Raw genomic sequence first — 17,731 nt, 5'->3', positions numbered from 1 at the left:
TATGTGAAGCTTGAATGACCCTTAGAACAGTTCCTTCATGTTGGAGAGCCCTGGGATGTGGGCTGTTTAAAACAGGAGCTGACTTTGGGCAAGGTGATTCTTTTCATCTGGAAGTTTTGAAGTTGATTGACAACATCCCAAGAGTTGGAGTCTATATCCTTCAGGCCACAGCCTCTACTATCTATCTCCTATGTTTATTTATTATTAGGATTTTCCACATCTGCCGTTTCAGAAGATTAGAACTCTGAATATCGTGGAAGATTTCTTAACGTGGTAAATCATAGTGCTTAAGCAAGACAGCTCTGGAGGCAAAATGCCTGGGTTTCAATCATGGGGCTCATATCCACCTGCTCTGGGACCTCAGTTAGTTTATACCCCTGTTTCTCAACTTTCTCATATATAAATGGAGATAATAGTTAAGGAATTAGTGCAGTTAATTTTAAGTTAATCTATGTGAAATTCATACTTTTTTTGTTTAAACACTCAATGATGTCAGTTGAAGTTAAAAGTGCCTAGAATCTGAGACAGTGCCTAGTATGTAATAGGCATTTGATTTTCATTTTTTAAAATTTAATTATTCATTTTTTAATTTTTTTACAGACTGCATTTTGATTCATTGGACACAAATGGGGTACATCATTTCATTTCTATGGTTGTACAGGATGTAGATTCATACCATTTGTGTAATCATACATGTACATAGGGTAATGATGTCTGTCTCATTCCACCATTTTTTATATCCCCTCCTATTGAAAAAATACATTATTAGAAGTTGAACAAAGGAAAGTAGAGTTTATGGATGCATACATGACATACTTAAAGTCACTCAAAGTTTTGCCTGTCCTAAAACATTGTTCCCTTTAGGAGAGTTAGTTATTAAAATGAAAAAAAAAAAATTTACTAGAATAGATGTATAAACTACCAGCCAGTCTTCTCTAGGACCTTGTTAGAGTTCTCTGTTGACGATCTCTGTGAGAGAACATTCAGGGTTCATTTTTGTTTCCCTTTCTTGAACTTGATGGAACATGTGAAATATTTACAAGGCTGGCATAGGAAAGAGATCCATGACTAGAATTTGTGATGCTATGTGTTTCCACAGAGAAAAATATCCCTTCTCTGGTTGGGGCATTTTATTAGGACTTGGGGAAGGAACAAAATAATACAGTGACATAACAGAAGTGTTTCCTTTCCCAACAGACACTATGATATTTTACTCTCAGTTTTCTGAGAATTTTCATTATTTCTAACAAAGGAAAATTAAACACATGAGGAAACAGAATTTTTTTTTTTTTTTTTGAGTTTCTGATCCAATAATCATTTAAAACACAGTCGAGATCCCAGTACAGTGCAAGATGTTTCACTCAGGTCATGTTCTTTTAGGAATGTAAACAGTTATTAAGAATAAAAAATACTGAAGGAAAGTATGAAAAGGTCCCAGAAGAAAAATATGAGCTAATATTTACTTAGCACTCACAGTGGGTTTGAGTCTAAGGTAAATGCTTTTCATGCTATCTCATTTATCCCTCTCAATTACCCTGTGGAGGAGAATGTTATCTTTATTTTACAGAAGAAACTGAGGTTCAGTGATATGGAAGCAATCATTTGAGTTCACTTGGCCTCTACTTCCCCCGTCAGTACTGCCTCACTGACTTGCTTACATGGATAGGCTAAAGTACCGCCCACGCTTTCCCTGAAGAGTTGATAGAGCAGTATTAGGTTCTTTCAACTACTTGCCAACACATTGAGGAATTTCCAGTGGTGGCATTCCAGAATCTGTTAGAAGGACTCCCAAATGGGAACCATCTACACTTCCCATTTGTGGTTCTGGGTTTCCTAAGAATCCTGTGGATACTTGTTTTTTTGGGTCCCACCTGGATTATCAAGTCAAGGTTTTTGGAAAATGGGGTAAAAATTTGACAAAAACAGTCCACTAACTTCCAAAACATTTTTTTGAGCCCTAGACTATGAGGAGAGCTAGGGTACTTCACAGTATTTGTGGGAAGAGAGCTGGTATGGCCTTTGATTAATGACCCTGAGAAAGAGAATAAGAAATGTGTCTAAAAATACCACCTTAGAATTGGAAAGGTTGATGGCTGAGAACAGTAAGTTATTAAAAACCAAGAATAATTTAAGAACTAATTTTACAGATAATTGATAATGAAATGATCTGATAATAGTGCAAGTAGAGTACATAGGGGTAAATTTTGAGGAAGCTATAATTAAGAGAATTAAGGAGACCGGCTGAAAAATAATTAAAGAAATCAAGATAAATGGCAACAGAGCAGGAACAAGAAACTTACTTCCCAGAGATAAAGCAGTTTCAAGAAAAGGCATTAGGTATTAGATTTATCTGAAAATCTGTAATGGAGATTAGAAGAACGAAGCTTTGGTGTTAGAGAAACTTTCAAGGATGAAATTTTTCTCAGGAGGTTTATCTGTTCCTTGGATTGAAAAGTTTTCTTTTTCCTTGTACAATATCAGTAAATGTAGCTTTTCATGCTAAACATTATTTTCCAGTTTTTAAGTGAAAACATGAATGGACCTTCTATTGAATATACCTGAGTTATAATTTCTCATGTGAAAAGCATAATTTAAATATAATGTGTAATTCTGGTAGAACAACAGTTGCTTTCTATTCATCAAATAGTTGGTTATGTTCAACATATCATCTAAAATTATTAGATTAAATTTTAAGACAATAATAATTTTCCTGGTGCTATATAATATTTCTTAGAAACTTGAAATATGTTTCACTAATCTAAATACAATCTGAATTGGAAATCTGTGTAAATATATGAGAATTATAAGGAATATATGAATATATTTCTAAATATTATACTGTAGTCTGCTGACTTGTCTGTTTTCATACAAATACCTATTATTTGTGTTTATTGATTTTAAATATGCATTTTAATAATGTTTCCTTACCCCAAAAACCTTTCTAGTCTTAAAAATGTTTATAAATAGAAAATTTTGTAGTAATTGCAAATTCACATGGAGTTATAAGAAATACCACAGAGTTATCCCTCACGTATTAATTGTATGACTTTCTAAATATCAAAGTCTTTTATTGATTTTATTTTTGAACATTTTATATGTTGGATTTTCTGTCATCTGAATAGAATAATTTTGTATTGTCATTTCCAGTGGTTAGTTATTTAATTTTCTTGAGTTTTTACTTTTGTTAACACTGTCAAGACTACATTATATACTAATAATGATAGCATTCATCTCTGTATTTAACTGGATTTTAATCTTTATTTATTATAATACATATTATTTGTGGTAAATAGTCTTTATTGGAACTTCACATTTTTTTCTATTAACACATCATCTATTGCTATTATTGGACATGACCAATGAATTTACTGATATACTTTAAAAAATATTTTTAGACATTGTGATATTTAGATATTGTATATATGGATCCAATACCTTTATTTTATTTATCTATCTTTATGTGGTACTGAGGATTGAACCCAGTGCCTCACACATGCTAGGCAAGCATTCTACTACTGAGTTACAACCCCAGCCCTCAATATACTTTTATCTTCTACTAATATGAGCATATGTTTATTTTATTCATATGTTGAAGTAATGGGCTTTCTGACAGATCTTGTGAAAAAGTGTCTTACTGCATTTCTGGAATAAACCTCATCCATATATTTTCATTTTACTATATATATTTCTGGATTCTACTTGCTATTACCTTGCACAGCATGTTATATGTCTTACCAAAGAGCTTTTAGTGTGATGGGAAAAATATTTATAACTCTCTAGAAAAATAGTAAAGACCTTGGCCTAAACAGCTAACAACAGCAACAACAAAGTTCTAAGTCAGAGTTAGGGCAATGTGCTTATGCTTATAAACACATACACACACACACAAACACACACACACACAACACACACTTAAATAAAAAAAATAAATAAAAGATATTACATTACATTCACAGAACTGTCAAAAAATAAAAGAAACTATTTTCCATCACTGGTGTTAATGTAGAAAACAGCTAACACTGTCACACTTTAGGAAAAGAAAGTATAGCACTGCTAGTTAAGAAAATAATCTGGCAATATCTATTAAAATAAAGATAAACATTCATTTGGCAATTTCATTAACAGCAATCTATTGTGTAGATCAAGAACACTGTATAAAGTATATGAGAAGATCTTGATTGAAAGCAAAGGGAAGAAAAATGTTGGAAATAAAGAGAATGCCTTTCATAGGGGAATGGCTATAGTTGATATTTCCACAACGTATTCACACCATGGAACATTATGCTATTATGAAAAAATAATGAATTAGTTGTCCACAAGTTAACTTGGGAAGAATTTCATGGTACATTTTGGAGTGTGAGAACCTAAGTGCTAGGATCTATGAGAATTATTGTAAATTCGACAACAAAATTCATATATAACCCATCTGTTCAAATATATCTTACATTCTATACATCTTTTATAAAGATTAAGAAAAGTAATTTAAAATCTTTCTCTACTGTAAACATCATGTTCTTTCTAGTGATCCAAAGACAGTGTTTTCAAGTGGATGCAAAGTTCAGCTTTTGTATTTGAAAATACAATGTAACTTTAATGGGTCTGGTATCATACATGCATGTTCAAGTGATACTAAAAAACAACCATGAAATAAGTCTGTTATAGGAATATAATACTTCATGATTCCATTTATGAGTAGAAAATGGTCAAATTCATAGAAATAAAAAGCAGAACAATGGGTTCAACAGTGGGTTCCAGGGTCTGAGAAGGGGATAAAAGGAGAGTTACTAATGAATGAGCCTAAGTTTCAGTCAAGCAAGATGAGGAAATTCTGGAGATCTGCTATACAACATTGTACCTATAATAGACAATAGTGTATTGTACACTTAACTACAAGTATGTAGATCTCACCTGAAGTATTTTTATCACAACGATAAAAAGGAAAAAAAAACTAAAAAATCCAAAGGAAAACAGTAACAGTAAAGATAACAAAAAAATCAGAACCTAGAGGGCCATGGCCTAATTGAAATAATAGAAATTGGATAGTAAAACTAATATATAATATATATGTGTGTATATATATATATATATATATATTTCACTGCTTGATGCCTTCATTTCCCTAGATTGAAATATGAACAATATTAATACTGTAAGATAAAATTTAAATCATGTGATTTAACATTGAAAAATGAATTTAGTTTTGGATAGATAATTCTATAAAAATGCAAATTGTACCTAACTATAGCAACATGAATGCAAAACGGAAGATGAAGTAAGCAGAAGTGAAACTGTAAAACATGCCTCTCAAAATGGTTTATGATTATAAATGGCATGCTAACAGTGAAAAGGTGAGCTGACAGAGGGACTCTTCTCTAATCCTATTTCTATCACAGCTGGAGGAACAGGGCTTCCTTGTTCTTACCAAGAAATTACTGGGTCATGCTGAGTGCCTACAACAAAAGTTAAATGTGAATCAGCTTCCCTTTTTAAATATTAATGACTAAATCACTACATAAAGAAATTTAGTAACGTATAGTACAATTAGGGAAGTTGGAGATTCTAAGAGCTCAAGATTTCCCTGGGTGTTTATTTAGATGCTGTTTTGTGATGGCAGTTCACATGAGGCCAGTGTTTCAACTGATAGCGAGTTTCTGTCTGAAAGTGAAATATTCATACCTATATGCTCATTAGTTCTTAAAATCTCTATGACCTAACACAGTGAACTGATATTTTTTCAGTAAATTTGCATAGCTCAATGTAGTAGAGATTAAGCTTTCTACCCTTCCTTCCTTCCTTGGCTTTCTCTTTTTTTCCCCATTAAAGCTCATAGATAAAAAACTGAGGATAGGTTGTATTTCCCCTAAGGAAATAACTTTAAAGAGTTAATTTATAGTATGCTTAAGGAAACTTATTAAACCTTGAGAAAATCAAGCAATTTTGGGGGGGGGGCAGGGAAGGTAGGTTTGCATAATATAATATTTAATGATGTCTAAAACATTTGTCTAGTCCATGTCAAATAGAATTCTACTAACATAAAGAACAGTTTAAAACATTTTCTGTCAATAGTTCCTATAAAGATCACTGATTGGGAGAGGTGGGGATCAGCTGGATATTTTATGAAAGGAACAGAAAGGAAAGTACAGAGAAGATAATCTCTTTCTGATTCAGTCATCCATTTCTTCAACAGTGTTTATTGAATGTCAGGGATTCGTCCAGGTACTGTAGATTCAGCAATGATCAAAGAGAAAAAGTTCCTGGAGCTTACTTTTTGGGTGATATCTACCCAGGAAAAGAATGAAAACAACCTTTTAGAAATTACTCTAATGTGCTTCCATAAAGAATATTACCCCATGGGAAATAAAAACTTTCCAATAAAATAATGCAGCACTGAAGTTTCATTGTCCCTGATACCTTAACTATCTAATATCAGAGATGAAACTGTAATAGAATTGCAGTGGGAAATTATACCTAGAGACCCAGTTTAATACAATCTCCCACAGATTGTTGGAAGCCACTCCTGTTTTCGAACACCTGAAGGACCTCTGGCAATATGAATTATTTCAATATACAAAGGTGCTGATTGTTTGCTTGTCTTTCTGTCTCTGCAAACAAATGAACATAAAATAGCCAATAGAAAAGGCTTATACATGTTTTTACTGTAAATAATGTATTAGAAAGTGCTTATGAAGAAACAAAGCAAACAAATTTTAATTTCTAAAAAGCTGAGGAATAAACAACTCCTCTCAAGATCATGAATGAAAGCATCACACCAATGAAAGGCAGAGATGGGTCAAGGATTGTCAGTGCATTAAAAATCAAATTATGTAGCCAGAGCATTAGTTTTGTATTGAAATATCATTTTTTCTAATATTACATTTATTAAATAGCTACTTGGCAAGGATAAATAAATTAGATATTTCTTTACTAAAGTATTTTGTATTTACTTGGATCACAAAAACAGAGATATCTGAAACAATCCTACTCTCTCTCCCTCTCTTTTTAGGACTTCATGCCCATATTTGATTCATTTTGCATTTCACTGCATTTCATCCAGTTGTGCACTGCCTGCTGTGGACTGTACCTGTGAGAAACTTCCAATCCACAATACCTGAGCCAACAGTATAATAAGGCACAGAAGGTTTTGTAAGTGATAAAAGGTGAATTTTAATAGTTGACTGACTAAAGAGTAAACAAGATGGGCAAAGTGTTGGGGAGAGTTTCGTGGGTACAGGACATCTAGAGTTGAATCCTGAAAGTTTCTGTGTTTGGATGAAAGTAAAGTATGTGTGAAATGTAGTGAGCAACATTATCAAGGTTGGGGTTGGGGTGAGGTGTACTGGGAACCATGAAGAGACCAGCCTAGTACAATGAGCTTGATTAGAGTCTTGGACCCACTGTAGAAAGGAGTGGGAGTAAATGATGATGAATTCTTGTTTCTTAATGAAAAACACAATAAGGAGGGTGTATTTCTTTTTTATGGATTTTATGGGCACACTTTAATTACACTTAACAGTGGGATTCATTGTGACACATTCATATATGCACATGATCGATAACATGTATGATCAACCTCATTCCCCAGTATCTCCCTTTCCCCTGCTGGTCTCCCTTCTATTATTATTTTTTAATTATTGAATTATATATAAAATTCAGATTCATTGTGGTAAATTTGTATATAAATTTAGTATAATTTGGTAAGTTTTGTTCCCCAATTTTGTTCCCGTACTCTCCCCTCATCCTTCCCTCTGAATCCCCTTCTTCTACACTATTCGTCTCATATTTTTTTGAGATACATTTTTTTATCCCTTTTCTCCTCTCTATCTTCCACATGAATGAAAAACATTTGACCCTTGACTTCTCAGTCTGTTTTAACTTAATCAGCATTATAAAAATAATTGGTGCTTATTAAAAAACAATCAGAAGATGAAAAAATGTTTTAAAGTGAAAAGAATCTCATGACCCAAATATTTTGTTGTATTCTCTATTTTAGCAACATACTGTATCAATTTTTAAAGTTGTTAAAAAAGAATGCAGTATTTGAAAACATAATCCCTTGATACAGAGTGAGTGAGAAATAAACAAATATAATCACATTCCTTTCTCATTGGTTTGATGCTCATTCCTATAAAACATTGATTAGCTTTTATGATTCATAAATATTTTTTGTTTTCTGTGACTTCTGTATCTAGAATAGCACTTCATATGCAGTAGTTGCTCAGTAAATGTGAGCTGACTGAATCTCCTGATGGGTTATTGGTAGAGCAATTGTTGGTGTCTTTTATAGGCCTTGAGTTCATTACCAATTCATGTAGCTACAGAGTGTGTAATACAGATCACTGGGTATGCAATACTGTTGTGGAAATGGCTCTTCTGTGAAATTCTTTATGGTCTCCTTTCCTATATCTGTATTCATGTAACCTCCGTTAATTTCTCACCACTCATCCAAAAATCAGAGAAAAATACCTCACTGGAGATTGTCCATTGGAATACATAAACATCTGTGTTGCTTATAACTATTTCTTTCAGTTAATGCAACATTGAACTATACAGGTTACTAGAGTGTAATAAAATGGCTCTCCTCAGACTGACAGAAATACCCTGCAGCACTCTGCTTATTTAAATAGAGTGTTCTTCACTGAAGGTTGCTCCATCAACAATTAGTGTCTTCTTCATAACTCCTAAATTATTCATTAATGCAAATCCAAAATCTAATCACTTTATTCTCCAGCAAAGTTGAAAGAAAGAAAATTAATGCTATTTATTTCTTTAAAATACACTCTAGCTCTTTTGGTTTTAACATGTTTGAATAATTATACATATAATTTCGATATTCAAGGTTTCTGTAGCAATTTAATTTTTTTCAGTAACAGAAAAAAAATGAAGACAGGATTTTACTGGTTTATTTTAGTTCTGAGACTTAACTGATAAAACTGTTTCTCCTCCTAGATATATGAATTTCTCTTTGCTGGCAGCAAAAATTCTAATATTTTCATATTCATTCCAGATTTGTACATTGAACAGTTTATAGCATATTCTTACACTGTATCTCTTCTCCTTTTCTGTCATAAACAGAGCTTCATAAACAGAATAAAGAGAAGGCAGGTCTCCACTGGTTAGTTGTGGAACAGGACTACCATTTTTAGGACATCTTTTCCAAAACCTTCTAGCTAACACCACTTTCTTGTGCTCCTGGCTCCCTTCCATGGGGAAGAAAAATAAATACCAATAATGATTTTCACTATTAAAAGCGAATGTCTCTTCCAGGGATTTACTGGAAGATATTTCCAGTGAGCAGCATTTATGTGAGTAGCATCTAGGTTGTCTGACACATTGATGTGATGACGTTTTTGTTAATTGTCATGGTTTTGTGTGTGTGTGTGTGTGTGTATGTGTATGTGTTTAAATCCTATAAAAACTCTGACTACTTAGTTACTGATCACATTCTCCTTGAGATTTCTGGTCTGAAACTCAAAAACAAATTGGCAGTGCTTCTCTACTAATTGTATACAAACTTATGAGAGTTATTGTTATTATTCATTTTAAATGTCATTTCTGATGTCTTTCTCCTCTTGTTTCTCTTTAGCAATGATGCCATTTAGTTTCAGCTTGTTGTATAGTATACTTTTCTGTAGACCATATTGAAAGTTTTTGTGGAATGATGTGAAGGATAAATGTATACACATAGACAGAAATTCAGTCTGTTATATATACTGTGTATCTCTGCTGTACTGGAAAATTACAGCTATCAGGGCAGCCTGTAAATTCTAACTTTCAGTAGGAGAAAATGGTAGGCTGAGAGTAAGACAAAGCATGACCCTCTACTTCCCACACTTTGGAAATATGTATTTTTCAGATGTGAAAGAGAAAATTTCATCCAAAGGTTAAACAACATAGATAATGAATAACATGACAACTTAATGTTTTAGCATTTGTATAGGACCAAAAAAGGGGAGGCATTTATGTTTTAGATGTATAAATATCACATGATAGTGTGATTGTGACTATCATGTTATTCTGGGTTATGTGACTCAGCCTAATCAATCATAGAATTACAGGTCAGTCCCAGTCAGAACCATTGAAAAGCAATCAGAATAAGAGATACAGATCTGGCTATGGACTTTTCAGTAAGACAAGTAATAAATACCTCATTTAGAGGTCAAGCAGAATCTCTATATTATTGAATATTTTTTAAATGCAAATGTGCTCAATCAAAGCCACTGTATGTAACACCCATGGTGGATCAGACAACATGATTGAGGGAGAGTAATTCCAAACAACTGACTGGAGGTAGAGGTCTAACAAGGCACTTAGGAACCATATGTATGTCCAAGCAGGTTGTAGATTATACAGTCCTTGGAAGGCAGTTCATAAAATCTACAACATGACCATGGGATTTGCAAATCTTATGACCTGCACAAAAGTCAGGTCCAAATGACTGACTAGAACTCAGATGAAATTATTCAAATGTTTGTTCTTTTACGTGAAAATATAGTTTTGTGCAGTCTAGTGGGCAAAGTCAGGTCATATGAAGTTGGCTTTTTACCCAGTGTTTTTGTAATAACTGAAAATCTCCCTTTAAAAATATTCAGATTTCCACATTCTTATGAAAAAGTCTTTTGAAGTAGACATTCCCAATTTGAAAAATGTAGATTCACTTTCAACCTTTTCCTTATAGAACTAGGGCTTTCTTTTAGTTGTGACCAAGAATTTTTTTATAGTGAATTATAGTTAAAAATAGGTTTGTGTTAAAACAATGTTATTGACCAATTCAGGGTCTGAAAAATACATTAAGCTTTTAATTGCATGGCATTTGTTAGTAAAGGGTTGTAGCATAATTGTTAGTGAGCTTTCAGAAGTGTTTCTTGGAGATAATGTTTGAATAATCTATTGCCTGAATTTGAATAATTTATGCATGAACCAGTGTAGAGTTATAATTGCAATTACAATGTTCAGTTCAGTAGCAATGAGTTGCATTTGAAGTTGGATGCCGATCACACTGTATAGCTTAGACTCTGCTTTTCATTTCATTTTTAACAAAGAATTCTGAGTAAAGGGAGATGGCTCAGAGCTTGACAAAAGTTCCCAAGTGAAGTTTTAAAGAGTTTCTTTCTAAAGATTTTTATTTCATTTTATTATTATTATTTTTTTTATATTCAAAGTCTGAAATCCAATCTTGCATGCTTCTGTGCCATAGAGATAAAGCAAGGGGCTGAAAGTGCCCCTGGTTGGATGGAAAGGACTTTCTACTGAAGAAGCAGCTGCTCTCATCAATAATTTCCTGAAGCAATAGTCCTGGAGTGTAAACAATATTTTACACGGATGACAGTGGAACAGAATATGTTATTGCTGAAATGTGTGCACTTCACTGTAGAAAATGGATTAACCCTGTGTAACATAGATTCAATACATTATAGTTTCTGAATTAAATGAAAGGGTTAAGACTTTTTATATGAAGGGAGTTGCTGATTCAAAAAGACAATACAATAATTTTCTTTTTACAGTCTCACACCAAATTTTATATCATGACATTTTCTAAGTCAGTAATACCATTAACTTTAGAGTGGTTTGCCAATCAATTAAAATTAATTGTATAATACAATTTTTGCTTTCTTGAGAAATTTCAAGATTCTGTTGAAGTGATGACAGTTTTAGAGAGCTATTTCTATATTTAACAACGATATCAATGGGTCATACATTTATTTTTATCTTTGGAACAAACATAAATGTTTTAACATGATCAAAGTTAAAGAATTTTAATAACATTATCACTAGACATCAAGCACTTCTGTGGAAATCATTTATTACTAGAAATTTGGAGGTGTATTTTCATTTGTTATATCCAAGTATCTCCAGATTCCCTCCTCCCAGATTTTGCCTGCTCTTGCTACAGTATAATAATATTCCTTAATCATTCACATTAAAATTATTCTGAAATTGCATATTGGCTAGGGGACTGAGAAATAGAAAATGAATTGCAAAGACAGAATTGTGTAATGCTTCCATCATGGATCCATCATGGAAGTCATCATATATTGACTTCCTAATTATAGGACTTAGAACTTGGAAAGGAACCTGGAGCTCATGTAAATAGCTCTGTTCCCCATTTCTAAGCAAAATAATAAGTCCACAAATATTGCAGACTTGTTTAGGCAAAAAAATTAAAATCAGATAAAATTATGCAGCCTTTTAACATGACTTCTTCATAAGCCTTACACTTAGCAATATAATTTATTTCTGCTATAATTTAGATAAGTTCCCATTTGCTAGTTTCTAATTTTCTAAACTTAGTTTTGAGATCATCATAAGATTATTAAAGATGTGCTAATTAAATATGAATCATTCCTCATTTGGATTATTGAGAAATTTAAAACTCAAGGGTATAACCTAATATTTTTTTTTAAATTTAAGATGGTTGAATTAAAATATTTCTATTTTTTAGGCACCTTCCAAAGAAGTTGAATATTTCTACTAATTTATACTTCTCTTTTCAAATGTGAATTAAAAATGGAACAGATTTGGTTATCACAGTTCTATCTTAGTAAGCAAGCTTTGGAAATGTGTATGATTTGTAGCATATGTAGTCATTACTCTTTCATAAAAGTCCCCAGTGCAAATATCCAAATTCAATTGATGAAATTTGGTTTTAATATTCTCTTCTTTGAATATAGAAATTTACTATTGGGTGGTTAACATGTGGCACAGGGTGGATATCCTCAAGAAATCATTTTGACTAAGCAATATAATAATGGAGTAAACATTGTGTGACTTCTTTTTACCCATTTAGGAGAAAACATGCTTTTTACACTTATTACAGAGAGTGGTGGAAAGAACATGATTCCTGCAGTCTGATTGCTTGTGCCTTCATGTCTGTTCTGTCACTTAGAAGGCACTGTAGTCATGGCCAGGTCACTTGGGAAAGTCTTACTTTCCTTATCAGTAAGAAGTAATTACCTTTAAGAATTCATATTAATCAAGAAATGTAAAAACACTTAGATCAATGCCTGGCACACAGTTAGCATGATATAGTATTTATTGTTATTGGTGGTTTAGATGTAAGTAGATAGCATTGATCTTAGATGAACTTATCTATTCTTGAAAATAGTACCTTCTTTGAACATTATATGAAACAGCAATTTTGATAAAAATCCACAGTGTTTTTACATAAAGAATCAGTTCATGACCAAAGAGACCAAAAGGAAAGAAAACATTTTCTATCAAGCACTTTATAGATTCAATATATTAATTTATTTTCATTTACTCATTATCAAGTACCTACAATTACATAGTATAAGTAAATATGTATTTAACCTATTTAATAGGTTAAATACATTATATATTCATGAACATATTTGAATATGTAATATATATGAATGTATAAGTAGATAATTATATGAATATATATCTAACATAACATTTTACATATGTGAAATATATAATACACAAAACTTATGTATGTTTTATTATTTAAAATTGAATATATGATTGAAATTCTTCCTAAAGGTTTGGAAAGTTGTCATAGTCTCCTTTTGTTATAATAGAAGAAAGAAAGGCATGGAAAAAGTTGGGTGAACTAAAATGTGACAATAATGGCATTTAAATCTAGATTTCTCTGCTCTAAAACACATAGTTTACCTCAAAATGCCATATTGCTGTCTCAGGTAGCAGATTTAGACCAGTGATGCAAGTTAGAGCTAACAATGACGGAGTGTGACAAGACCAAAACGCCAAAAACAGAGTCAGATTTATGTTAAGTGATTCAGATATTAATGTAAAACAACTATGAGCTCAATAAACAAGTGGCATTATTTTCTTATGTATTTGTGATCTTGGTGAGGTTATAATGTTCTGAGTCATTTAGCAGCTATGCTACCTTTTAAATCCAAACAATGTTTAACCCAAAGATGAACACATTAAATCACATGGAGATGCTTGAACAGTGCTTTATAGCATCTTATGAAGAGGAACTGGGTCACTCTACATAAAATACCTGTTACTAAGGGACAATTTAATAATGTGATGTGCTTGAAATTCTGTGTTAGAAATTCTGAGTTCAGAAGAATAAATTTTTCACCTAAATTATTTCTAAAATAGGATACCATACTTTAAAAATATTTTTTCCCTAAACTCACCTCATGGAATTTCAGAGGATCTGACTGGTGAGTTGATAGGCATATGTTGGTATATTAGGTCATTCATAGAATGCCATCCTAAGCATAGTCTTTAACATCTCTCAAGCAATTTTTTTTTTCTAAGATGATCAAATTGACAACATTTCTGCAGGAACTTGAAAGAGAGACTACCAAAAAAACCTTTCTGAGTCTGTCTTTTTGTATTTCATCCAAGATAGAGTTCCATTAAGCTTTTCCATATATGTATTTAAAAATCCCCTTTGAAGATGCTATAAAAATTAACCAAGAAATTACTTGATTAAATAATGCTGGGAAAATCATAGAGGTTATTTTAAATGATACTTTGTTATTATATTTCATTTTTCTAAAAGATAAAGCAATATTCATTGTGATTTTAAAATGAATTGCTGTGATCCTGGGCATGGGGGTGCACACCTGTAATCCCAGCAACTAGGGAGGCTAGAGCAGGAGGATCACAAGTTCCAGGCCAACCTCAGCAACTTAGTAAGACTCTGTTGCAAAATAAAACATTAAAAGGGCTGGGGATATAGCTCAGAGTTAAAGCACCCTGGGTTCAATCCCCAGTATGAATAAATGAAATGATTTGCTCTGAATAGTGGGCTATTATTTCTGAAGGACATAATAGGTTTGCATAAGTTTATGCTTTATATCTCAGAGGAAACTTTACATCTGTGTATCTTCTATTAAATAGGATGGTAGTCACTTGGTATTAACACAGAGTAGAGGAAGTTTATGTAATGATTGAAAAAAGAAACTTGGAATTTGGGGTCACTTACTATCTAACTCAGTGACTGGTCAAGTGATTTTTGACTTTTCTATAGCTTTAGTTTATATATTTGCAAAATGAGTCTGCTAATAACTACTTGCTCAATCATTCAGTAAGTGTTAGCTATTATTGCTAAAATTATGCCTAATATTTCTTATTTTATGGCAGAAGAGAGAAATAGTGAATTTTTAACTTTCTGTTCCAAATGCTTATATTATTGACCACATAAGCCATGAAAGAATAGTAAAATGATTTTAACATAATACCTTCTATGTAAAGTCTTATTAAAAAAAAACTTAAAAAGAAGTTTCTTTAGAGTTGTGTATAATAGTTACATAGTTCTTTTCACACAAGGGTACAAAATTGCACATCCACAGAATTATTAGGGTCTCAATGGAGAATATTTAAAAGATTTTAGCAACAGGTGCAAACCAGCTGCATTTCTAGTTCAATAATGACAATGGATGGATTTATTCTCTGTGGGCTCTCTCTCATTCATTTTGAGCTGACACTAACATTTAGGACACAAAGGAATTAAATACATGAAAAATAACATTTTTGTGGGTGGTAAAAACATCAGCATTGATAAAACTGTTAGGCATATGCAATAATAATTAACAATGAAAATATAGTTTATTCTTTAAGATCAATATGGATGGCAATATCAGCATTGAATATGGCATTGAACAATAGTATAAATATGTACAAAAATTAAAATTAATTCCATTCACAAGAAATACCGCTTGTACAAAGATTTGATTTAGATATTATTTTAGGCTTCTTAAGTTCCAAAGAGGTTCCCAAGGATAAGTAATTTCCATGTTGATACTATTGACAACCCTTGTCAAGGTCTGATTTTTAAAAAAATTGTTTCCTGGTTCTAAAACATGCTCTAAATCTCAGATGTGATTGGTGTCAACTGCAAAAGTATTTCTAAAGTAGGGACTGTGTGCTGGAGTGGAGGAGGCGCAAAAGAAGTAAAACAGAAGAGCACCCTAAAGAGCTTTCAATATAATTAAAACCATGAAATGACTCAAATAACTTCTAGGTGGCAAATCTTGTGAGCCGAAGACGGATATTGAACTGAATAATAACATGGAAACTGGAAAGAGCATTCAGTTTGGGAGAAGAAAGTTAATATTAGTTTTTGACACATTCATTTAAGATAATGGTAGGGTAACCAAGAGGGATTTTAGAATGCTGTGGCTGTTTTTTTTTTTTTTTTTTTTTTTTTGTTTGTTTGTTTGTTTTTTTCCTGCTGGTCAACTCAGCCAATGATTCAATATTTCATCTAATACATTATTCGTTTCTAAAATTGTCAAGTGATTCTTCGTTAAAATTGTGTGTCCATGTGCCCTGTTTTTAAGATTCTCTTTTCTCTTGGAGGATAATAATTCTGCCTTAAGTTTTGGTTCTTTTTGTTTTGTTAGTCTTGCTTCCTTTGGTCTAGTTTTTCCATTTATTATCCTTATTTCATAATAATTAACATCTCAACTATCTCAGATTTTGTGGAAGCAATAGCCCCTCACTTTGCCTGAGAATTTTATTCTCACTGAGGAATGAATCTTGTGGCCTGGGCCTGGGCTCTTTGCTCTGGATTTGGGGAATGAGTATAACATGTCTACAGGCTGTAGGCTTCTACTACTTAACTTTAGAGTGACATATTTTCTTTTCAATTCTTTTCCTTTTGTTTAGTGCTGGGGATCCAACCCAGGACCTGTCATTTTCCTATATTTAATGTAATTCACATTTTATTTAAATGTATTATTATTCTTGTTTGTTGTCATTAATGTCACTTATATCTGCCTATCTATCATCTACCTACCTACCTATCTACTTCTCTGTTGCATTTACCCTGACAGCTTTGAGTGGTACCAGTAGAAAACAAAACTGATTTCAGTCTCTGTCATAATTTACCAATATAATACTAAACTTTGATCACAATTAAAAATAGGGAAATATTTTATAGATAAATTGAACCATTGATAAGAAAAACACTTCTGTCAGTGTTGTAAAGTCAATCATACTTTAAATTTATTTCTGAAAAATTCCTTCATTGGGAATTGTGTGATGCTAGAACATGTATTTTTATCTAGAAATCCAAGCTTGATTTTTGACAAATTTTTGACAAAGTTAGCTTTCCTAACTTAGTCTTAACCTATACTGACAAAGCACAAAATATTGTTTTGTAAATAATAAATTTTATAAGCAACTTTAAACTGAAAAAAAATCGAATAATTAATTTTTGTTGCCTAATTTAGAAGCCAAAAAGGATCAAGGATCATAGTATTAGAAAAAAATGGCAACACAAGATTGTGAGATGCATGGTATATAACTGATTTTGCTTAATAAGTTTCTGTTAATAAAAACAAATATGTGACAGACAATTATTGAAGACACTGCCAGGGTCTTGCAGGGGAACAAAGATACATCAAAACACTGCATCTTAGCTTTATGAAGAGAAAGTGAAGGAGTTAAAATTTAAGTGCCCATAATTAAAGCACAGAATCTGTAGTCTAGCAAATGAACTTAGGAAAAGAAACAAAGAGGGACAGGCCTGAGGCCTGAACATACCTAAACAAGCCTAAAATAAGACTGCCAAAACATCAAAATCTAACTGGCCATGGAGGATAAACAATCTCCACAAGGCCGTGGACCATCTGGTGTCACCCACTTTCCCCCTTCTTCCCTTTTCTTTAAGGTTAACTTGACCGCCTGCTAACCAAAATAAACTGCCCTACTACATTGCTGGAATGTCAATTTGCACGTACTACTTGCTGATGTAATCAATGTAGTCATGTGCCCGCTTATGTTT

This window comes from Sciurus vulgaris (genome assembly GCF_902686455.1).
Source record: "Sciurus vulgaris genome assembly, chromosome: 3".
Lineage (NCBI taxonomy): Eukaryota > Metazoa > Chordata > Mammalia > Rodentia > Sciuridae > Sciurus > Sciurus vulgaris.
This window is presented reverse-complemented; position numbering follows the sequence as displayed.